Source organism: Tenrec ecaudatus, chromosome 16 (assembly GCF_050624435.1).
Source record: "Tenrec ecaudatus isolate mTenEca1 chromosome 16, mTenEca1.hap1, whole genome shotgun sequence".
Taxonomy (NCBI): Eukaryota; Metazoa; Chordata; class Mammalia; order Afrosoricida; family Tenrecidae; genus Tenrec; species Tenrec ecaudatus.
In genome coordinates, this window is record NC_134545.1 from 65181109 (window position 1) to 65206764 (window position 25656).

At 38.9% G+C, this 25656-nt stretch overlaps 1 pseudogene; it reads left to right on the forward strand.

Moving 5' to 3' along the window:
* The first annotated feature begins 1256 nt into the window (after positions 1–1256).
* Positions 1257–1444, forward strand: LOC142429933 (U1 spliceosomal RNA; annotated as a pseudogene).
* Positions 1445–25656: the final 24212 nt, after the last annotated feature.

Here is a 25656-nt window from a genome sequence, read left to right on the forward strand (position 1 = left end):
CAAGGTCAAGAGTTGAATTTCCCCAGTTCCTCTGCCAGAGAAAAATAAGTCTGTCTGCTATCACAAATATATACAGCCTTGAAAACCTGAAGGCGCAGTATTACTGTGTACGATAGGTCATTATGTGCTAGACAGTGGTTTTGTTCTCTTGTTCTTGTTTCTAATTGATATTTCAAACTAGCCCTAGTGATACAGTGGTTGGTTGTTTATTTATTGTTGACAATTGAGTCCATGAATCAGTTGTTCTGTGCAAATGATGTGGCAGTCTGGTTCCATAAGGATGACAGATTTGGAAATGCTGTAGGATAGTTCAACTCTGGCCTATGGAGCCAGAATTGACTCAACAGCAATAGATTTCATTCATATATTCTTAACTAAAATCTATGCTTTTACTCATGTATCTCTCTATATAAATATCTTAAATTTTAAATGTCTAAAATGCAAAAACCATCTATGAATGCTTTTATTTCATATCCATTAAATTATATATGAACAACATACACATATAGAGAACATATATTTAGTCCTTTTATCTGTTTCAGGATTCCATTCAAGAGAACATATTATTTTTTCATCTTGTCTCTTTTACCCAAAATGGTGAAAAGTCTGAAGCTTACCCAACAGGGCCACCAGGCCTCTTGTCTCTTATTCTTCTCTTAATGATACCAAACCCAAGACAAAGAGACTTGAAGAATTGGGGGACAATTGTTAGCTTTGACAGAAATGAGGAACTGTGGCCATATGCATGTATGTAACATGCACAGTGAATAAAGAAGACTAAGGGAAAAGTGCCTTTGAAATAAAGTGTTGATGAAGAGTATTAAATATTCCATGGACTTCCAGAAGAACAAACAAACAAATCTGCCTTGGAAAAAGTAAGGCCAAAAAGTGACTTGGTGTGAGAATGCCGAGTTTCTGCCTCTCATGCTTGCACATGTTACCACCAGGGACCAGCCCTGGAGAGGGATATCATGCTTGGGAAAGAAGACGGTCAGTGAAAAAGAGGAAGCTCCTCTAGGAGATGTAGTGATACAGTAGCTGCCACAATGGACTTAAACATGGGAGCTGCTGTAAATTAGAACATGTTTATATTTATTGAGAACAGTAGGGAAAGAAGAATACCTGGTATTCTGCCATGAGCATGTTGATTTGAGATGTCAGTTCCATATTCAAAGGAAGATGGGTAGACTATTGTGTATAGAAGGCTGACATTCAGAAAAGAGAGTAGGACAAGAGATAATTATTTGGTAAGTATAATATAAATATGGCTCCAGGAAAATCCAAGGAGAAAAACCTTTGTTTGAAGAATATAAAAACAATACTTACCTAGGGCGAGGCTCATCCATTGCATCCCGGATGTGCTGACCCCTGTGATTTCCCCAAATGTGGGAAGCTCGACTGCAGAATTTGTGGTAGTGGAGGACTGCGTTCGCGCTCTCCCCTGATTAAAAAAAAAAGAATATAAAACAATATTAAATTAAACCCACGTTTCCCTTAAAAGATTTTAAGAAAAGAATCCCTGTGGAGCTAGTAGAAAGTAGTGCGCACAGTTCTATAGTGCAAAACAAATGGGAGGTTACGAAGTGCACAGTGTAACTGAAGGATGGATGAGGGATTTTAGGACGAACTTTCTTTTCTCTAGTGGCTATATGCTATCTAACTTCCTCCACAAAGAACATATTCTGGAGAACACCATTTTTACTCAATTATATTAAAATAGAAGAAAGGGCAAACAGGGAATTGAAATGCATGCACTTTAGAAAAGGCCCATAAAGAAGAACAATTTTTAACTTTAAAAGAGCAATTCTCATCTGTGGCACTAATGTTTATTCAATAATTTCCATTCGTACCACCTGAAAGACTGAGGTCACCTTATTTAAAATGTTTAAGAAATAAAGGATAATACAATATCGAGACTGAGTGCATCTATTGAAACCAGGAGGCACTGGGAGGTTTTAAAAAAAAAAAAACTTTAGAAAGCTTTCTCTCTATATGCTGCTCTTTAAAAAAAATAATGGAATTCAATTTTTACAAGAATCTTTGGTTTGGCTTACCTATCTCAGAGGTATAAAAAGTAATCCGCATTGGTGGAAGGTGCTATGATTTTTGACTTGAGGCTGATGCCAATGGACTTTGATGTCAAAAAAGCCTATGGTCTTGAATCCTCTGACCCAACAACACATTCCTTCAAGGTGTTCTGTTCTGGCTAAGAATTTTTCATCATGTTGCTTCTTGTATATTCAACAATAATCATGGATATATTTGCAGCCCCTACACATCCATATGTACAGATAGTCTTCCTCTAATTATCCTCGTGTCTAGTGTCATTTGCTTTCACAGCCAGGTTCAGCTCTCATGTCTATCTGTGTGTTGCTGCCTTCTTTCCTTTTATTTTCCCTTCTGTGAAATGTCTCTATCTGCGAAAATAATAGTTACTCTAAAATAAATGATAGCCAATAAAAATTCCAGCTGTGTTACAATAATGTGGACGAAAAGGTTTTCAATGAAAGGTACAATGGCCTTAGAATCACCTAGGTTTGCATTTCTGACTGTTCCCAATCCTGTGTATGTGACTTTGGCACATAACTTTCCACAGTCTTAAAAATTTAGGAGAATAAAAATACACACCACACACCTAGACACGTGGCTTACACTTGATTACTATGTGAAAAGTTGGTGGTCTGAATGCACCCAGGGGCACCACAGAAAAATGACCAGGCAATCTATTTCCATAAGATTGTGGTTGTGTTCTGTCAATTCCAACTCAGAGAGACCATATTGGACTAAATAGAATTGCACCGTTGGGTGAACACGGCTCCGATCTTCAGACTAACATTATCTTCCTCTTGTGAAGTAGCTGGTGGGTTAGAATCTCTTACATGTCAGTTAGCAGCCATGTAACTAACCATTGTGCCTTCAGGACTCCGTTTCCATAATAACACAATCATTTCCTTAATATAACCATTGTACTGAGTAGGTCTACTCAGACATACAGAGTTGCTGATACACTCAGGAAAAGCCCTTGTAGACAGGTCTGGCTGTGTTTTGTGGATCTTTGTTCCAAGCAAATGCTAACTACAAGAGAATACATGTTCCATCAACCATTTTTTTCTTTCTAGGTACTTTGTCACTGAAATAAAATGTTTATCTCCCTGGTACTAAAAAAAAAAAATACTGCAATCACTCATCTCTTTCTGCTTAGTTATCTGGCTTTTCCTATTTAAAAACCAAATTTACATGTAGGAACACAGTGATGATTATAAAATGATCTCAGTGATTTTTGATTCTATAAAGCATTTTGGCACTTCTGAGCTTCCATGAGTCTACTCTCATAGTTTTAAAAGTTTTTTTGTTTGTTTGTTTGAAATTCACAATTTTAAGTTATTCTTGGCAGCAGGAGTATCAGATACAAACAAATGCATTATACTGGATTAATCACAGGGAAGGAGAGATGGCGAACATATACACATAGGAATATTTTTAAAATTAATTTTCATGCAGTTGAAGTTAAAAAAATTAAAATGGAGAAAATGTTTATGTATTTATTTCCAAGCCACAGTTTTAAACAAAAGGTAAAAGATGCAAAGGAAAGATGACATTTCACGAGTGAGCTCTGACTGAGTGATTTGGTCTCAGGGGAAATGTCTTTAAGCTTGTCCAACTGAGAAGTCAGGGTAGAGATCATTGGAGGCAGTGTGCAAAGCAAACTGAGAATTCCTTGCTGAGTCAGAGACAGCCTATGCTAGACGGCTTCTCTAGAGAAACAAAACCAGGACATGAATGAATGAATGAATGAATAAATAAATAAATTTAGATAGATAACATAGGAAATAAACAGTTAATAAATCTATAAAGCAGTACAAATGGCTCAGTGCAACTCCCATGAGACAGCTAGTACGCCAACAGTCCTTCAAGTCTTGAGGGCCGCTGGGTAATTCTCCATGGCTACTCTGCCACAGGCAGCAAACAGCCAGGCAGGTCACCCACAGTCAGCCAGATGACAGGGTCCCACAGTCCCCAGCTCAAGAGATGTTAGGTTCCAATAGTGTGGCGAAGCAGGTCTTGAAGGAACCTCAAGTTACAGTGACACATGGACCTACCCTGATGTAGCCCTGAGTGTGGAGACCCCTGCCAGTGCTGAGATGCTTACACATTCACTGATTCGGCTTTCCTCCTGAAGTTGGCATCATTGCGTCTGTTTGGTGAGATGGAGGACTTGGTTGATTGGTGCTGGACATATGGGTTAATGGGTTAATGTTGGACTTGTGGGCTTGGGCAGCACTGGGTTGGGATGTTCTCTTGATGTGCACTTAACCTTTTATAAAACTCTCTCTTATACATGAGTTTCTGTGGATTTGTTTCTCTAAAGAACCCAGACTAGCACAGAGGTATAGCAAATATATATAATGGTTCACACAGTTGTAGAATCATGCAAATCAAGGTCTCTTCAGACTAAATTATGGCACAGGGTGGAAGAGTTGATGTACCCCTGGGGGAGAGTTGTGAAACTGTAATGTTGTCCTTGGCAACTGAAGGAAAATTGTTTCTGATGGTCTTTTGAGACTGGTATTAAGAAGAAGGCATTGGCCAGATCAATAGCTGCATACCAAGTACTAGGAGAAGTATTAATTTGCTCAAGTAATGAAATCACATCTGGAACAGCAGCTGCAATTGGAGTCACCACCTGGTTAAGTTTATGATAATCCACGGTCATTCTCCAGGATCCATCTGTCTTCTTCACCGGCCAAATAGGTGAGTTAAACAGAGATGTAGTAGAAATCACCACTCCTGCATCGTTCAAGTCTTTGATGGTGGCACTGATCTCTGCATTCCCTCCAGGAATGTGGTACTGCTTTGGTTTATGATTTTACTAGGCAATGGTGTTCTAATGATGTCTACTTGGCCTTTCCTACCGTGATAGCCCTTATTCCACATTTCAGGGATCCAATATGGGGGTTCTGCCAGGTACTAAGTATGCCTATTCCAATGATACATTCTGGAACTGGGGAAATAACCACAGGATGAGTTTGGGGCCCACTGGACCCACAGTGAGGCATACCTGAGCTAAAACTCCATTGAGTACTTGACCTCCATAAGCCCCCACTCTGACTGGTGGGCCTTTGAAACACTTTGGGTCTCCTGGAATTAGTGTCAGTTCAGAGCCAGTGTTTAGTAATCCCCGAAAAGTTTGTTTATTTCCTTTCCCCCAATGAATAGTCACTCTTGTGAAAGGCCACAAGTTCCTTTGGGGAAGGCTAGAAGAAAGACTAACAGTATAGACCTTCAGTGATGTAGCAGGGCCCTCCTTCAAAGGGACACAGCCTTCCCCTCATTCAAGGGGTTGTGGGACTGTAATTTGTGGCTCAGATCTGGAAATCTAGCATTCTTCTGCCTGTATAGATCACGTAAATATTTAGTAGGTTTCCCATCTATTTCACTCCTTGGGACACCATGGCTAAGAAGCCAATGCCATAAGTCCACACGAGACAGGTTGCTTTGATTACTCCAGAAACCTTGCTGTCTGTTATAATCATGCCCACCCTGTCTCTGTTGATTCAGTGGTGACACCTACCCTCTACTACCACGGGGACCAATCAGCCCCATTGTGGGCAAATGTCGGAGTTCGCTTAGGGAGTGCCCACTGGTAATCCTGGTGCACATAAAATAGCAATCACAGGAGACTTTGGAGATGCTGGGGCGCACTTCACAGACTTGTTCCTTATGTTCCTTATGGGTATGGTGAAGGGATGTCCTCAGGGTACTCCCTTTTGGGGTCTATGGGAAGATCCTGATAGATCCATTCCAACATACCAATGTCCCTAAGCTTTTGGATGCCTTCCTCTACAGTGTACCAAGGTAGGACAGGCACTTCAAATTTGTCTATTGTAGGCCATCTGGCAGTCCATGCTTCAGCGAACCAACCAAATAAAAAAATTAGATCCTCTCTTAGCCTCTCTCACCGAGACATTGAAAGAAGAATCTGTGCTTAGGGGTCCCATATCCAAAATTTTAGACTGGTCTAATATTACATTTCTTCCGCCAGTATCCCACACCCTTAGTAACCATTCCCAGGGATATTCCCCAGGCTTCTGCGTGTATGTATTCGAATGCTCAAGCAGATCTTTGTGAGTATAATGTGCTTCTTTTTGGGTAATCATCTCAACCTCACCTTTCAGAGTTTTCTAAGCCTTAATTTTAGTTACAGGTGTAGAGGAAATAATGGGTGCTGAGGGTGTTTCCTGGATGCTCTCAGCAATCTCTTGTAAGGCATCTCCCTCAGGCAATGCTACTGATGCAGCCCCACCTGGCATTTCAGCTTGAGCAGTTTGGTTAATCTGCTCAGGTGTGGGTTGTTTTATTCATAGTGAATGAATACTTTCAGCTGGGAGAGGCAGCTCTATTGATTGGGGTAGGTCAATTGTTTCTAGGGGCTCAATATCCTCCTTTTCTGGATCATCAGCCCATATGTTCCCATCCCATTTTTCAGGGTCCCAATGTTTTCCTATCAATGCCCTCACCATGTTATCAGACACTGCTTTAGATCTGCAATTTAACCAATGTCGTAATTCAGCCACTCGCATAATGAGACTCTGGACCTAGTTCTCAGCAATGGCAGCTCTGTTACTAGAGGAGAGAGGGCTCTCCTTTGAAGCACAGGTGGAAGCTTTTAATTCAATAGTCAGCACCTGAGGCCCGCTTCTGAGGCTCTGAGACCATCCCTCTCTTTACTCACACTTTCCATTGTAAGGAGGACCAGCCAACCAGCTTTCCTATAATTGCCATCCTGACAAAAGTGCCAGAAAATATCAAACATAAGATCACCCAGAGCCTCTCCTTTTACCAGCACCTCATCTATCAGTGGTGATACTGTAGATATTAGCTTTGCTATTTCACACCATGGATTAGTAAGAGTGGCAGACTTATCCATGCCTTGAGGTGGAGAAATAGCATTATTAGTGCTGTTAAGACTAATCAGGCTGGAGCTCCAATTTAAGAAGCCCATGTTTATGATCTTATTTCTCTAGAAGCACTCCTGGTACCAATTGTATTAGACAAGATTCTCTAGACAAACAAAACCAGGACACTAATATATATATATATAATAAAGAAATAAGCAGTTAATTAGTCTATAAAGCAGTACAAATGGCTCACTGAACTCACTCCCATGAGACAGTTGTGAGACACTGGCAGTCCTTCCAGTCTTGAGGGCCACCAGCTAGTTCTCTGTAGAGCAATTCAGGCTATCATGGCATAGGCAGCAAACAGCAAGACAGGTCAACCATAGTCAGTCAGACGACAGGGTCCCACAGTCCCCAGCTCAAGAGATCAGTTCCAATGGTGTGGCGAAGCAGGTCTTGAAGGAACCTCAAGTTACAGTGACACAGCCCATGGGTTAGGTGTCCCACAGGTAGTGCAGCTTACAAAATGGAGGCACAGAACCAGCAAGGCAGCCACACAGCACCCTGGTCTGATGATCAAGGAGCAAGAAAGGGAGGCGAGCCTGGCAGAGCCATTTATCTCTCCACCCTTCAACTAATCTCACATGTGCTCATTGGCCATGTTGGCACAACAGACCTACCTATCCCATAGCCCTTTCTTGAATTCCAATAGCTGGTAAAATAGATTCAGAGACAGGACAAAATCTGGAGAGAGTCGTGGAATTTTATCACCAGTGGTGATGATAAAAGAAGCACAATAGAGTGTTATATATGTCGTAGTCTACTTCATTCTAGTTGAATGAATGCGTCATTTAGTAGATATTGTTTATATTTGTGGCCCCTAAGTATCTTAAGAAAAAAATCCTATTTGCAAATAAAAACTAGATAACCAATATTAGTTCAAATTAAAATTTGAACTATTTGTTTTGATTATTTGTCAAAAAAGCAAACAAACTCACTGCCATCAAGTCAATACTGGCTCATCATGGCCCCGTGTGGGTTTCTGAGACTACTGCTCAGGGGAGTAAGTAGAAAGCCCAGTCTTTTTTCCTAGGAGCTGTGGTGGTTTCAAACTGCTCACCATGCAGATCACCGTCCAACTCATAAGCACGACAGCATCATGACTCCATATTGATAGTGGCTGAAAAAAGTCCACGTTATGGTACATTTTTTCGTGACTCCATTATTCTACATGTACTCCTGTCAAGGGCTACAGGGGGAAGCTTACAAACACCATGGGAAAATTCCAATAGCCTGCACTTCCATTTCCTCACGATATTCCTTTGTCATTGCTATATCATCAATTTTCTACATGAGTAAAAATGGGAGTTTTGGACTTGACTTTCAAGATTCAAAAGAATGGGCATCTGGAATTAAGTTTGAAATACCCATCTGTTCTATTGGTAATCAGCTTTGTCCTCACCAGCCTCCTCTGCCCGTGAGACTGCACCTTCTGAGGACAACTGCGTGTGCTTTGCCTCCTGTGGTGCCTAGGACATGTGCTATGCAGCTACCGTTTACATGGCTGCTTCTCGTTAATCACCTTTACAAAGAAAATTTTAAACATGTCTTTTCTGGGTTAGAATGACAGCAGTACATATGCATTATTAACTTTCATGATAGCTATCAAAATATGGTCCTCAGAAATATTTATTTTCTTGACTTACTAAATAACATCATGCTATCTCCTTATATTAATGATATTCAGTTATTGGTTCTAGTGATCAGTGATTTACATAGATACATGGTGATATAAAATATAAACATATTAAAAATCTTCATGTGAGGTTGGGGAGGGAGGTGCAGAACCAGGATAGAATTTAGCCAGGAATGTGGAGTTGAGAAAGATTTTATTGAGGCAGGTAAAGAACTTTCTGGAAGGGGTTCCGAGACCCAACGAGTTAGGTCAGGGAAGTTGCGCCTGGCAGTGAGGCAGTGGTACATATATAGACAGGGCTTGAGTCAAGGATGTATGTACTGATACGGGGAAGGAAGACCTTCTGGTGCTGCAGTTGCAGGGTCTGAGTCAGGATGTGGCCTGTGAGTAAATCATTCCGGAACACTGAGGGAAGTGTCTGTACAGACCTGGCCTGGAGAGATAAGCTCCTTGGAATGCTGGAGGAAGGGACTGCACAGTCCAGCTCTGACCTGTGCGATCACGAGGTGCCCAAGGGACCAGGTATAAGGCATCATGCAAAAAAAAAGATATAAGTGTGTGTATGTATGTGTATATATGTGTATCTGTATATATGTATGTATATATATATATATAATATTAAATGAAGGGGGAAGTGCAGAGTGGAGACCCAAGGCCCAAGTGTCGACCAATGGAGATCCCCTCATAGAGGGGTTTAGGAGAGGAGATGGGTTAATTAGGGTGTGAGGTAGTATCGATGAAGAACACAGCTTTCCCCCAGATCCTGGATGCTTCCTCCCCCCAACTACCATGATCCGAATTCTACCTTGCAGGGCTGGATAGGACAGAGGCTGTACACTGGTACATTTGAGGGCTGGAGGTACAGGGAATCCAGGGTGGATGATACCTTCAGGACCAAGGGTGTGAGGGACGATGCCACAAAATCTACTCTTGTGGCAGTCTCTAAATTTAGGTAGGATATACTCAAGTACATAATTTGAATGTACATTTGAGCAATTGGTGACCTGTTCCAGTCTTCCCCTAGCCTGTTCTTGTTAGTGAACCTTGCTTTCTCCATGGCCTTTGCCACAGTTGTAGTTATCATGTGATCCCTTACATAGTTTCTATCATGAAAACCATCTGAAAGATTTCAAAATATTCCTGGAAAAAAAAGAGATGAAAGATAATGGAATCTTTTCACAAGCTTTTTACTGTCCTTTATATTCTCCAACTATTGACATATTTTCATATTGCAATCATGCATGCATTTTAATTGGTATTCTATCAATGTCAATCATAAATTAATCATGTTTGATCAATTTCACACTGCCAAATTGGTAAAAATTTAGTATCTAAATTTAAATAATAGTTATATTCATTGGTTTTCCTTAAGCTAAATAAATATTATCCTATCAATGATAACACTGATAAATCTTGAAGTGCTGTATTAAACCATGAATGTGATAGACAACATTCCTTTTCAATTTGGCATTCCTGGCATAGTATGCTGGCACAGTACATCATGCAGATGATATACTATTGGTAGAGCATGGCCAATACTAGTCCATTTCAGTATGTGTAAGATATTGATCTTAAGTGTTCCATTTCATAATTGACAATTGTCATATTTATAGATCCATACTTTGTACATTCCACACTCTGGTTATTAGCAGGTAATTGAAACTGTTCATTCTCATGTTGAATCATGTCACATCAGCAAATGAAAGTGCCCCAAGCTGTGCTTCATCCATGTCTTTAAGGTCAAGTCTACTGCAAGGAGGCATTCTTCCCTCACCTTTCTGTGAATTGCTTCCAGCCTGAGGGGTCCATTTTCTGGCACGATATCACCCACGTTTATCTTTAGGTTCTCCTTCTTAGTCTGTCTTTGCTCATAAGCTCCATCGAAACTTGTCCATTATGAGGGACTGTGCTGATGTTATAAATACTTGTGACATACGTACCAGAATCACTGCAACCTATAAGCCACTATGGTATAACACATTTACAGAGATGTGGTGGGATTTAAGTCATAAGTCCTTGAAAACTTCAGTCTTTTCTCTGTTAATCATAATGTTAATTACTGGTCAAGTGTGAGCTTTTTATTTAGTTATTCTACATTTAAGAACAAGTTTTGGAGTTTCTTCTGATATCAATTTTGATATTCCCCCCATGTCTTTTTAATTACCATTGTATTTCTTCATATTTAAAATCATTAATGTTACCTACAATTTCTGTGGTCTTCATTAATATTTAATGTTCAAATATATTCTGGACAATTTATTGTTGAAAAGAGGTATTTATAATGAATAAATTGTTGGTCTTATAGAATTCTATTATGTAATATCCAAAGTTTTTTCTACCACCAAAGCTATATTTTTAACCACTAATTTTTCATCTTCATTTCCAATTTTCATTTTCCAATCACCAGCAATTTTCAGTGTAACTTGACTACACGTTTGATCAATTTCAGATAGTAGACTTAGCAAACACTCTAATTTCCCCATTGTTGCCATTAGTAGTCAGTGTGTAATTTAAATGATAATAGTTGGCTAGCCTGCAGATATTATCCTATTTCTGACAGTGTGGGCCTCAAAATAGATCCTGAAATCTTCTCTATGACAATGAATAGAACATTGTTCCTCTTCAATTTGTATTTCCAGGCATGGTTGTTATCATTAGATATTGTCAAGTCAGTTCTGATAGTGACCCTTTCTACCCCCCTCCTCAAAAAAAAAGGGGGGGAGGGAGCAATGCCTCTCATGCATCCTTGCAGTTGCGGTTATGTGTGAGCCCATTGCTGTAGTCACTGTCCCTGTCCATCTCGACCTTGCAGAGTGGACCATAGATGCCTGATCCCAAATGGCCAATGATCAATTCCATCTCATGAATACCTAGGATATCGATCTTGATGGGTTCACTTTATTTTGGATGACTTCTAATTTTTCTGGATTTATACTCGGTACATTCCACAGTCTGGTTATTAATGGATATTTGCAGCTGTTTCCTCACAATTTGTGTCATATCCAATCAGAAAATGAATGCCTTGAGAACTTTGCTCCAACTACATCATTGAGGTTAATTACACTTAAAGGAAGCAGCTCTTCCCCAGAGGTGTTGCGTGTGCCTTCCAACACGAGGGGGGCTCATCTTCTGGCACGAACTCAAACCATTTTCTCTTGCTCGGGTTTCAGAAGTGGCTCAAGTCTGGCCCTTTGTCTGCCTCTGTCAATATGCCCCACTGAAAACTGCCCAGCGTGGATGACTCTGCTGGCGTGTGAAATGCTCCTGGCATAGCTTCCCATATCCCAACACAACACAGCACCACCAACGAAAATGCTAGTGGTGGCCAGAAGACATCTGACTGCCGAATGGAAATAAACTCAGTTGCTATTTCCTCACCTAAATATCCATATAAAATAATTGTATATTTATTGTGAAATATCCATATAAAATAGTGAGGAGTATTAAAAGCAGTTTACCAGGCTAAACTTGTGACAGAATTTGCAGCCTCTATGTTTGGGTTATCTGGACACTTGGCAAAGTTGCCTTCCCGTTCAGCATTAAAAATGTGCTTATCATCTGTACCAAATGACCTGTCCTGAAAATCATGCGGTATTGTTTTATATCTATTCCCATGCCAGAATCATCAACATATAAGAAACTGCGTGAGATTAGGTGCCAAAATACCTAGCACAATATTTGTATATTTTTAGGATAATAAAGAACTAAATTTAAAAAAATCCAGGGAACTATGGACACTAGACCTTTATTCCTTCAGTCATTTCAAACATTGAAAGTAGGCACATTAGTGGTTATTTGCCGGTTCACTTTCTGTTTACATCTCCCAGATTCATCAGGTTTGCACAACCATTGGTTTTATGACAAGTCATCTTACAGTGTCAATTAATGTCTTGACATCATTTTGTGCTTTTATGGAAAACCCTCACTTTGAAAACAAACTACATTGTACCGAAGCACAAGTCTTTACTGTCTCCAGACAAAGAAGAAAGCAAAGCCTAATTAATAGTTAATTTAATGATCGCACTCTAGGTGCCATCTAACAGAGGGTGCGGGCGCGCCTGAAAAAAAGAATGGGATGGGAGGGGCTATTAAATAGTTTTAGTGAAATGTTGCCTTTGTCTTGTGCAGAACATGTAGAATATGCTCTCTAATTTAGCAAATATTTTTAAAAGGTAGAGATGCTTTGTTGTAGCTAAAACAATTCTTAATTATAAAAGTCTCTGAAATTGCCTTCTTTTCATAGCAATTGGAAGCTGTTTACCAACTTTTTATTTGAAGTGTGATTTCCCCTCCTTCTTTCCAACCCCTTGCAAAAAAATTAAAGGGTTTCTGCTAATGAATTCAGCAGACTCTACTTTTTATATGCCTTTTGAGCTGTGTAACTTAATATTTGGATACTTGATCACATGTTTTATTATGTAATGGATAAAATGGAGATATTAATTCAACCATATATTTATACTGGCTTGGAATGTCTGGTTCTAGTTCTGTGGGAAAAATAACTTGTCAGTGGTCACCAGCTTGTACACACCTAGTTGCGAGAGCTTAACCATAAATAAATGAAGAAATGAAAAAAAAGAAAAGTTCATATAAAGCCCCTATACAGTTAAAACAGAGTAAAATTTCAATTTTAGTTGAGTAAATTGAAGAATATGTGTTACTTTATTTTATCATTAAAAGAAAAGCACTAGATTAAATAGAAAATTTAGTCAACCTAACTCCATTAATTAAGATAATATTTCCCCCCTTTTACTAAAATTGTATTAGTAATCATAATAACCTGTGAATACTGTTCTCAGTTTTGAGCGTAACACATTTTGCTAATGAAATCTGTTCCAAGCTCTATAACCGAAGTCTAAATTAATGAATTCCCAAGATATTGACTACAATCCACAGCAGAAAATATATTTTGCATTTTCAAAACACACTAAGTTTTGTTCAAACAGCTCTTACTTTTTACAGCTTGCAATACCTGCAAAGTCAGGAATAGATTATGAGATTATGAGATGAAGGTTCACTGATCTAGTCAGTGGCTTCTTTTTTATCACTTAATTTAAAATGATGGATAAGAAAGTTTTCCATTTGAAGGGGAATTTCATATGTATCAAAAGACCCATTAGAACAATTCTAGGACATAGTATCTTCATTTCTGAAGACATTGACCTTGTTTATATTTTTAAAGGTAACTTCTCCCCTGAACTATTTAATTCTTAACTCCCCTAAGGCAAAGTCACTTAAATTTGAATGCATATGACAATGTCCTGTAACCTGGCCCACATCTACAGAAAATGACATGGTGACATTTTGTGTGACATTGCTGAATGGCCACATATCTGGCAATGGAAATAATGGTGGGGACTAGAAATTGCTAACTTGTGGCCCATTTCCAATGGTGTCCTCAAAAAACCAAACCAAAAAAATAAACATCTCCACTGTAATCACTTCATTTCTGACTCATGGTAATCCTGTAGACTTTCTGGGGCTGTAAATTTTTAAAGAACCAGGTAACTTCATCTTTATACTGAGGAGTGACTGGAGAGTTTGAACCAGCAACCTTGAGTTTGCAGTTCAATATTTACCAGACGCCACAATCACAGTTCCTTTAGTGGGTGTGCAGGGAAAGTGCTATACCTGCTCTGTCATTCCTTAAATCGAGAGTGGTGAAAATACCATCTGCAAGCTGTATAAGGCCGGAGATATCATCAATACAAACTAACATCACTGGCTTTACCAAAGAGAGCTAGGTCTAGCCATCATTTTAGGGGTTATTTAGTTAAATTTTTGACCAAATATAGCAGATAATTTTTAAGTTCATAATTTATGTAGCCCGTGAATGAGTTTATAAATATCTAAATGACCCATGGCAGACAAACGTGCCCCATCCTTATCATAGATAAAATTCTGTCTACACCAATATCTTTAAGTTTGCTTCCCATGGCAAGAATAGCAGGAAAGCACAAATCCATGAAGAATGCTCATTTGTGCTTATTTCTTTGAAACCTGTGATACGTGTCTATAGTTATTTTCCTCTTGAAGTGACATGACACCGCGGTGGTGTTTCTGGCACGCGACATGAATAAGTCTTTTTTTCCTCCAGTTATTCTGCCTTATACAGAAGAAAGCAAACAGTCCTGGTATAAGTAGGTGGCCATCCTGTAAAGCACAAGTTTAAGTGTCTCTGCCGACAGTTCAAGTCCACATGTGGGTGCAAGTCCAGTACCAGTCATGTGCTTATCTTGTCTGCTCATTATTGTCTGAGATTTTGTATTTAATTATATAGGTCATCTTTTATTACATTCAAAAAGGGATGGATTACATGGCGTGAATTCTAATCAGGCATACTTCTAAAAGTATGCTGCCATGTAATGGCACCCATTTGAAAATGGTTGCCTCTAGAAGGTAGCTTTGTGTAATGGGATCAGCATTAAGTGGTCTATTCTTGGGATATGTATACTCCTGCAAAAAAAAAAGAGGATAAATTGCATTTTTATTTACAGGACCATATTTAGCAAACAGTGCCTACTGACAGTTTAACAGGGAGTTAAGCAGAAATTATTAGAAGACCCGTGCTTTCACGTGTGTGCACTATAATCATTTCACAACTACATGTTTATGAAAAGACTATCTTTATATTTGAATTTGTATCGGCTACATTAATTATTGCCCTTTCAACCGTGGACCGTCTAGAGGACACATAGATTCAGAGGAGTGTGAATGTCTCTTAACTGATTTCTGCTGTTAACAGTGTGCTCATCTGGAACGGAAATTGATCTCATTATTTTTCCTAGGAGCATTTATTTGCTCTTTTTTTCCTTATTTACACAAAAGAGCATATTATTGATAGCCCACTGGGTTTGACTTAATAATATTATCTGAAGACCACTCCATGCCATTTCACAAAAGTTTTCCTCATTATTGCACATTGTAAAATATCCCACTATGTACAGCTGTCAAAGTTTTTAAGATCATTCTTCTATATTTGGACATTTCAACACAAATCTTTGAAGTTACAAACCTTACCCCAATAAGAACTGAGCAGATGTATCTATTTTATTTAATACTGGTGCTACATCTTCATTATGCATTGTTTAGATATGTGCCAGAAGCTAAATATTGACAAAAAAAGATAGTGCTTTTGTGGTGGAGATTATACTCAGAATTCAACAATGTCTCCATGGACAGTGCATTCTTGGAGATGGGCAACCATTTTCCCCCTCTGTTTCCAAGCTATTTTTCCTCCCTAACATTTAAGAACGCTGTATCCTCTGTTTCCTGTCTAATCACTCGTTGCTGTTGTCAACTTGATCTGGATAGCTAGACCCTAAAAGAGCACAATGTGAAAATAAAACAACCAGTAGCAACGTTGACACATTGTTACAAATGCAGCCAAATGCACTGAGCAATGTTTTTAGAAATCGCAAATGGGAATCTAATTTTCTATGTAATCTTCTAGCAAAAACATAATAAATTAGTATAATTGAATTAAAAAAACTACAATGCTCAAGACAAACATTCTTTAGTAGTTAAGCTGAGCTATTGTTTATTTTAAGATGATTCGGGGGGATTGTTTTTGGTTTAAGGTTTGAAGATTATTGAGTTTCCCTTCTTAAGTGTTTTCTAATTTACATTATCATCAGAAATATATGAGAGTGCCTCTTTCCTACCTCTTCTTTGGCCATTGTAAGCATTGTCCTGTGTTTGAGCCATTGTTGCAGCCCATTGTTGCAGCCCCTGGGTCAATCCATCTCATCGCAGCATTGACACAGCGGCTGGGTTACAAGGCTCACAGGCACTGGAGGAAGAATTGTGAGGAAGACGCCAGAGGTGATAATGTTTTGTTCTGTTGGGCACAGAGTGGCTTTAGTTCTGAATCTACCCAATGGCACTGAACAACAATAACCAATCTCTGGAATACTTTTTTATTTTTAAACACTCTTGGAGATGATAAATGTTATATAGACACAATTTGCATTTCTCTAAGTACGATAAGATTGAGCATTTTTTATATACTTAAGTGCTTTCTTAATCTTTGGGGGGTATAGTTAAGGTTTTAAATCTATCCTTTTATCATGTGACCATTAATTTTAAAGAATAAAATATTTAATCAATCAAATGAAATCATGAATATGTGTTTTGTAAATATCAGGGAATTTTGTAGTTCGTTTGCATGGCATGCTATCTAGTGATCTAAATGCAATCTGAAGAAGGGTAGGTTAGTAGCTTCCGTAAAAGCTTGTGTGAATTACCCAGTGTCATTTTCACTGTGGCATATAGAGCTAGAGAACACATTACAAGTCAATTTATATTCAAATTCTGAGTTCTTCTAAATATGAAATATTCATACCGCAAACAGTCTTTGGGGAGACTAAGCCATTAATGCATTATCTCTTTTGAGATGGGCAATAAGACATCAATGTTCTAGTCACTCTGAATCTGAATTAATAGGTTTAAATATATTCATGTGAAATTTGAGTAATTGTGTGCATATTAGAGAATTCCAGCTGCGTTGTATAAATGGAATTCAGTATGTCATTAGAAAGCCAATTAATTGTTTGAACTATGCTGCTTACACTATCATTCACAGCTTAACATTTTTATTAGTACTATAATCCTTTATTAATTATTTATCATTTTCCTTGTCTGTTCATAACACTAATAAAATATGGGTTTCTTCTATTCCTGTAAGCAAATATTGCATCTGCTACACTGCTTTCCTATTTATTCCTCTGAAGGGTCAAATCTATAGAATGTAAGTTTTACATCTAGAAACTTCTGAGCCTTTCCCGTGTTAGTAAAAATACACAGGTGTATTAACTCCCAAATTTAAACCAATGAAATAGCAATGCTATTTATATAGACAAATGCAAGAACTATACCCATGTTAAGCAAGTGCAAATAATAAACAGCTCAATTTGTCATAGCTAATGCATAAGTAGGCTTGTTCTTGATGGAACTTTTTCACGACAAAACCTTCACTTGTTTTTGAACCGCTGCCTATTGTTTGGCTTTAAGAAAGGATCACTCACCTTAAAGTTGCCAGGCCAGGAGAAAAAGACTGATGCTGCTCAGACAAACCGTGCTGCTTAGTAGCAGTTTGGTAAGAAGCCTTACATTAGACAGTTTATGTCTTTCATCTTTTACTGTGGTTATATGAGCATTAACTTTGAATAATTCCTTCAACTGGAAGGATCAGTCTCAAGGGGGCTGAGATATCAGATTTTGTAAGAAAAGCATACATGCCTAATTAACATACATTACACAAAGATTTTTAATGGATTACATTAGATAATGTATGTAATATGCTTGGTATAGAGGGAAATAAATATCAATGACTGCTGTCATCATAAATACCAAGATAAATATGTGGAGAATTTAGCCTTGATTGAAAATAATATTTCTAGATCAATATTTGTTCATATGTGTGTATATATATATTCATATTAATTTCCCCCATAATAATTTTCACACTGTTGTTTTTATTAGGGGTCATTAAGTTGGTTTTGATTCATAGCCATTGTCTGTAGAACTGAATGAAACACTGCACAATTCGCCGGGGCCATCCTCACAATTTTCAGTCGTAAGTTTCAAGAAATTACTTTGTTACATTAGAAGCATAGCCATTTCCTAGTCAGAACTGATTTATTGGGTCATATCTTATAGACCACAGAAAGTTGTTGCCCCCCCCCAAAATAAAAGCATCACTTTCTTTTGCAAATGATAGTTATCAGGCATCCTTATATTAAGCTTGGATTATTAGAATCAGATCTCTTCCGAAATTGCTCCTGTGATATGCTTAAGGCAGGTAGTTTTTTTTTTAAGCATACTTGAATCAGAAAGTCCATTGGCTTTTAAGAAGACTGAGTTTTAATGTGGTACCCAGCAACAGTCTCCGTGAGTTCTTTGGGGAAAAGCCCTCAGCTCTGTTTGGCCTGCTTGCTTCTGAAGTAGGGTCTTTCTAGCCCATTCAGCTTCCTTAAGGAACTCACTTCCCTCCCAGTAAATGAGGTGGGCATTTTAGAAAGAGATATTTTGGGAAGATTCAATACTGATGGACCTTCTTTTGTATCCTACTTTTGTACCTGAGCCAATTTCTTGTAAATCTTTCTTATCTTTCATCCCATCTCCTTTTTATCCCTTCTTTCTCCAGGTCTGCTGATGTTTAGCATCATTGCTTGACACCAAAGTCCTACATTGCATTTCTTTTCTGTCCTGCCTCTCTAAAGACTAATCACAATGACTTCTTCTAGCTGGCAAAGTTGAGGATAGTGAGGGCAGCAATTCGAGGGAATCGCAAGCAGGCATGTTTGTCCTGTGGTGGCCTCTGAGAGCTACCCAGTAGGTGATGGACATGCTCCCTTATGACACCCTTCCATTACAGATAACTATTATTAAAATGAAGTGTGTAAATTTCTACATGAAACCAAACTTTAAAAACTTTAAACCAAACTTTAAAAAGTAAAATAAAATATATTTATTAGCTAAAACTATTAGCTAAATTCTAGGGGTAAAATTTACTATAAATCTAAAAATCTGCACAATAATAGGATAAAATGTATAAACCTTTGAGTTACTTCCTCACAGACAATTTTCTTAGGTAACCTCTGTACTGTCTTTTGACATTTGTAATTAAATTCTATGTTTTGATTTCCTAAGAAGGAATGAAGATCCAGGACAGAATCAGAAAAATAATTTGTCCACATCAGTCAAAAAATAATGAGAAAATGACTGAGTACAGGTTTTCAAATTTTAGCTCCATGAATTTTTAATTCTACTAAATTTTCCTTCTATAACTGAAATCAGAGGCATACTTCCTGAGACTTGATAAAGAGTTTGATTGAAGAGCTGATTTATTCAAACCTAATTAAAGTAATTTTAGGCTTTCAATCTTACCTCTAAGGAACAACCAAATGTCAAAGAATGAAAGGTCTGAACTAAAATAGGCTATGACAAGATTGGACAATAACATCTGTTATCATAGGCTATGATAGGGGCTTGCTTGCGTTATCATACACTATTTGCTATGGGCTTACTTCAAACTGGGGTTCAGTTACTAAAGACCACAATAGAGGAATTTTGATTATTCATTCTGTCACAGAGTGGCACCTGATGACCAGATCCAATATATTCAATGTTACAGTTGTCCATAAATATATCCCGTTTCCCAGTTCTGTTTGGACATAAATTAGTCTCTTCAGGGGACAGTGCCATTACCCACCCCATCCTAGATTCTAGCTTGCATTCCAATTTGGGCTTATTCCAATTAATGCATTCACCTACATCTCCTACAGTCCAGCTCAGTGTCTCATGTCAACATGTGCTTAAGGTGTCAAGTTGCTCATCATTTCTCTATATGAGAGATCTTTTTCATGTTGTTGCTGATGGGTGCTGCTGAACAGGCTCCCTTTCACAGGTGCCCTGTGTACAACAGAGCATACTGGCCCTGCACCACCCAAAACCCTCCCTGTGGTTGAGCCACTGCTGCAGCTCTGGTGCCGGTTCATCTCACTGAGGAGCTTTCTCTCTTTCGCTGACCCTTCACTTCGCCAGTCATGATGGCCTTCCCTGGGCGCTGGTTCATCTTGCTCACAGACTCAAAGTACATCCTTGCTTCTAGGGAAATTTCTGGTTCTCCTGCCAAGACTGATTTGCTCATTCTGCAGGCAGTCCCTGGTCTATGTCAAAGGCATCAACTCTTCCTTGGTCCTCTTTATTCATTGTAGAGCATTCACAGGCATACAAGCAGTGGGAAAATGCCATGGCCTGGGTCAGGTGTGCTTAGTCTTCAAGGTTACACCTGTGTGCGCTTTAGAGCTTTAAAGAGGTCTCTTGCAGCTGATTTGCCCAATGCAACACACTGTTTTGATTTCTTGAATATAACTTCCATGATCAGTGAGAGTGTATCCAAGTAAAGTCAAATCCTCGACAACATCAATATTTTCTCTGCTTATTGTGAAGTTGTTAGTTAGCCCAATTGTGGAGATTTTTATTTTCCTTTTTTTATTGGCACATAAGTCACACACCCTGTAATTCAATAGTTTGATCATTACACGAAAAGTTGTACAACCACCACCACAATCAATTTAAGACTATTTTCCTCTTTCTTGTACTTACTGTTGTTAGCTCCCATTTCCCCCCACCTTGCCCTGTCATACACCAGAGAAACCATTAATATGGTCCCTGTCACTATAAATGTACCTATTACAGATTTCATAAACAGAAAATCAGACTCTCCCCCAATAATAACAGTATGAAAGTAAAACTAAGAAATAAAATCAAAAAGAGAGTAGAAAATATTAAAAACTAAAACAAATTTCAAATGGGTCAAAAGGGAGACTGAGTGATAAGGAGTAAAATTTTAGCCTAACTCTATCTCAATGATCCACGTAATGTTGAGGCGCAATTCGTATTGAAGACTGTAGTCTTCGAGCTTCATTAATAAAAGTTTCAAGGTTGTGTCATCTGAATGCATCAGGGCGTTAATGTATCTTGGTGCTGCTTTCTTCTTCCTGTAATTCAGCTTTTCAGCATACAGATCTGAATAATCGTGCTAAGAAGATGTAACCTTAGTGCACTAAATATATACATTATTATGTTCCAACAAAAGGAGAATAAGCAACTGTGTTTTAAACACATTTGAGATATTTGTGGAGGCCATCTGTGAAATTAATATACAATTTTCTTAGAAAATCATCATAATTGCATGCAAGAAGAGGAATTTGGGTTCTCTATCAGATTTTAAAATGACATTTCAAAGCATGATGCTGTTTCTGGATGCTTCTATGGCTCTTGTGCAGGCAGATGTCTGTGTGCAACTTCTGAAGGTTTTTGTTGTTGTATTTGAAAGATTCAGGCATTGAGATTTTTAAAGAAAATTACATTTCAACCAAGGGTCAGCATTTTTTTTCCTGTATGTGGCGGGAGAACAAGTAGGCCTTTGCAGATTGTAAAGTCTCTACCATGATTCAGCTCTGCTGTTGCAGCTGGGATGCAGCCGCAGGTACTGTGCAAACCTACGGGTATGGTAATGTATCAAAAATCTTTATTGATAAATGCAGAGGCTGGGCTGGATTTCACATGCTGGGATTGGCCTAACCCTGACCTAAACAGTTCTCTGTTTGGTGGAGAGTCAGTTTTATTGGCCATTTACGCACGGCCATGAAGTCCATACTGACTCCTGGCGACCCTATAGGACAGGGTAGAACTTTCCCTATAAGTTTCAGAGACTGCCACTCCTGATTGGAGTAGAAAGCCCTGGGATTTTTCCTCCCATGAAGCCCAACTCTTAACCACACCATCACCAGAGCTTCTTTGTGAATCATGAGGCTGAGAGAAAAGGAGATGACATAGGGAAATAAATTTAGGAAATAGACAAATTAATCTATTTCTTGTGGCAAGTCATTCGTTTCTGTTCTACATCAAATTACTTAAAAACAAATCATAAAATTCAATTTCTTTAAAAAATTGACAATAATGCTGAAATAGGTGAAAATATCCATACTCTATAAGTCAGGCTGTTCTCACATATTCTACCCCAAAGGTGAAGGAACAGACTGGCACTCACTCCTCTCCCCGGCCCCTGGGTACAGGGCATATTGAATCTCCCTCGCTAGATGACTTAAAGTCTAAAAAAAGAGCCTGAATTTTGAAGAAATTGAATTTTCTTTTTAATATCATTTCCCTTTATTCGGTGCTTGCATCTCTTTTCCCAGAGCCATGTTGCCCACAACAATGAAGTCCTTGCCACCCTGAGGCGTTCCGCCTGCGCCTGGAGCGGTCTTGTGCTATTCCTAGGTTCTTAAGACTATGCAACTCTGCAAAATCAATTTATCAATTTCCTTAAATGAGCTTTCCAAGAGGCAACTCGTTATATTATAATCATAGAAAATATAGTTTTAAAAAGTATTTCATTGGGGGCTCATACAGCTGTTATCACAATCCATCCATCCATCCACCCATTGTCTCAAGCACATTTGTACATATGTTGCCATCATTGTTTGCAAAGCATCTTCTTTCTACTTGAGCCCTTGGTATCAGCTCCTCAGGGTACAGGGTGACACAGATGAAATATACAACTTTCCTCTGGTTCTTTAATGCTTCCCCCTCTGCCCCACTATTATGATCCTAATTAGACCAGACCATGTACATGGGTACAGATAAGAACTGGAAACACAGGGGGTATAGGACAAATAAACTCCTTGGGAGCAATAGTGAGAAAAGCCATACCAGGAGGGGAAGGGGAAGGTGTGGGGAGAAAGAGGGAACTGATCACAATGACCTACCTATAATCCCCTCCCAAGGGAATGGACAATAGACAAAGGAGTAAAGGGATATAACAGACAGTGAAAGACATGAAATAATAATCTATAAATTATCAAGGGTTCCTGAGGGAGGGAGATGGAGGGGTGGGAAAATGAAAATAGAGTTATTTTAATAAGGGTATCTTAAAAATATTTCTGATCAAAGAAATTAGTCTTTGCTGGTAGACTTGTTAGTGCCATAAAGTATCTCTAAGTGACAGCTACATACTTTTCTAGGTATCCTATTTTCTTTTACCTCTTAGGACAATCCGAATAAGGTTGTTGTTGGCTATAACAGATTTTAAGATTTATTAGTTACTACTCCAGTTCTGAAGAAGAGAAGGATGTAACATAGAAACAATCCAAAAAAAGTTTACTTCATTTATTTCTTAAATATCACAGCTTATGATTTACTTTAATCCTCAGAAAGGACATTCCATTTCCATGACGATTTTGCTGAAATGGCATGTGAGCAATGGGGATGAGAAGAGTGAAAAAGGATAGAGACCATTCTCTGGCCTTCCAGGAAGCCTAAGGGAGACAGCCCGCCAGAGAGCTGAAGTCAGTTTCTGTGCCATGTGGACTGGGAACAGCACGCAAAAAAAAAAAAGACTCGTGTCATGCTCGAGAACATGGACAGGGATTCGGGGGGAAGATGACAATAGAACATACCTGGAACTATTTATAGGGTTTTCTTTTTGTTGTTGTTTTTTTCCTGTTGTTGTAGTTGTTTTTTGTTTTGTTTTTCTTTGTCTTGTTTTTGTGCTTATTATTGTCTTTGTGTGTCTATCTGGACATGGGTGGGATAAACAATCCGGAAGAGAAAACAACGGAAGGTGATTCCAGGGAAGACACAGGAGAGGGGAAGTGGGAGACAAGGAGGGGTGTTCCAACAACCCCAGGGATGAAGGAACAATAAGTGATCTAAAATCGATGGCGAGGAGGGTTTAGGATGCCTGATGGGGCTTGATCAAGGGCATTGTAGCTAAGAGGAATTACCAAAACCAAAAGGAAGGCCAATCATGACGGTGGGGCAGGAGGAGGGCAGAGGGAAATAGAGGAAGGAACTAGGAGGCAAAGGACATTTTTAGAGGTCTAACCACAGGCATGTACATATGTAAATATATTTTTATATAATGATATGGAATGAGATCTATGTACATCTATTTATATGTTAAATATCGAGGCAGCAGATGGATATTGGGCCTCCACTGGAATACTCCCTCAATGCAAAACCACATTTTTCTGATAACCCTACATTCTGTGATGCTCACTTTCCCTGACACAGTTGCTGAAGACAAAATGGGTGCACAGGTAGGTGTGGTGAAGAAAGCTGCTGGTGCCCGGCTGTAAAGGGATATATAGTATCTGTGGTCATGAAAGGCTTGAGGATGAACAGGCAACTATCTAGCTGAGAAGCAAGAAAGTCCACATGGAAGAGGCACACCAGCCTGTGTGATCAGAAGGTGTTGATGGGATCAGGTATCAGGCATCAAAATACAAAAAATCATATCAATGTGAATGAGAGGGAGGGAAGAGTGGAGACTCATGGCCCATCTGTAGAAAATTGGATGTCCACTTACAGAGGGGTCACAAGGAAGAGACGAGCCTGTCAGGGTGCAGTATAGCACCAGTAAAACATACAACTTTCCTCTGGTTCTTTGATGCTTCCTCCCCCCCACTATCATGACCCCAATTCTGCCTCACAAATTGGGCTAGACCTGAGCATGTATACTGATACAGATAAGAGCTTGCAGCATAGGGAGTCCAGGACAGGTAAGCCTCTCAGGACCAATAATGAAAGTAGTGATACCAGGAAGGTATGGGGATGGTGCGGGGAGTATGGGAAGCCAATCACAATGGCAGAGTTGTAACACCCTCCCAGTAGGACAGACAACAGAAAAGTGGGTAAAGGGAGATAACAGTCAGGGTAACACATGGGAAAAAAATTATAAATTGTCAAGGGTTTATGAGGGAGGGTAGTGGGGGAGGGGGAAATGAGCCGATACCAAGGGCTCAGTAGAAAGAAAATGTTTTGAAAATGATGATGGCAACTTGTGGGTAGATGTGCTTGACACATGAATGGACGGATGGATGGATGGATTGTGATAAGAACTGTAAGAACCCTAATAACTTTGAAAATAAAATAAAATAATAAAGGAAGAATAAATAATCAGGAATTTTAAAGCTATGAACAAACTGCATCCAGCTCAATGTCTCTATTCTAGTTACTTCTGGTGGAGGGATAAAACAGCGACAGCCCTGGTGACATCCTGATTAAGCTCCAGTGTGCTCACCAGAAAGTTCGCAGTGTGAGCCTATGCAGTGACTGCTCTGAGGTGGCCTTGCGGACCTGCTCTGCGGACACGACAACCCCAAAGGAGCCATGGAGCAGCTCCACGCTGTGCATCTGGTTGCTCTGAGTTGGAATTGACTCAAGGACATGGTACAAGAGCTGATCCTATGGAGGAACATGTTTTAGTAACAGTAGCTAACAATAGTTTCAACTGATCATCTGGGTTCTACCATCAGCAGCATTTTTACCCCATGACACTGTACTACTTGAATTAAATATCTTGATGATTTCTCATTTAAATCTAAAGCATTGTGGTTTTTGCTCAATATGCATATAGATACTTTAATAAATGATTTTATTTGGGGCTCTTACAGCTCTTATAACAATCCATACATCAATGTATCAAACACATTTGTACATATGCTTCCATCATCATTTTCAAAATATTTCTCTGTGTTTGAGTCCTTG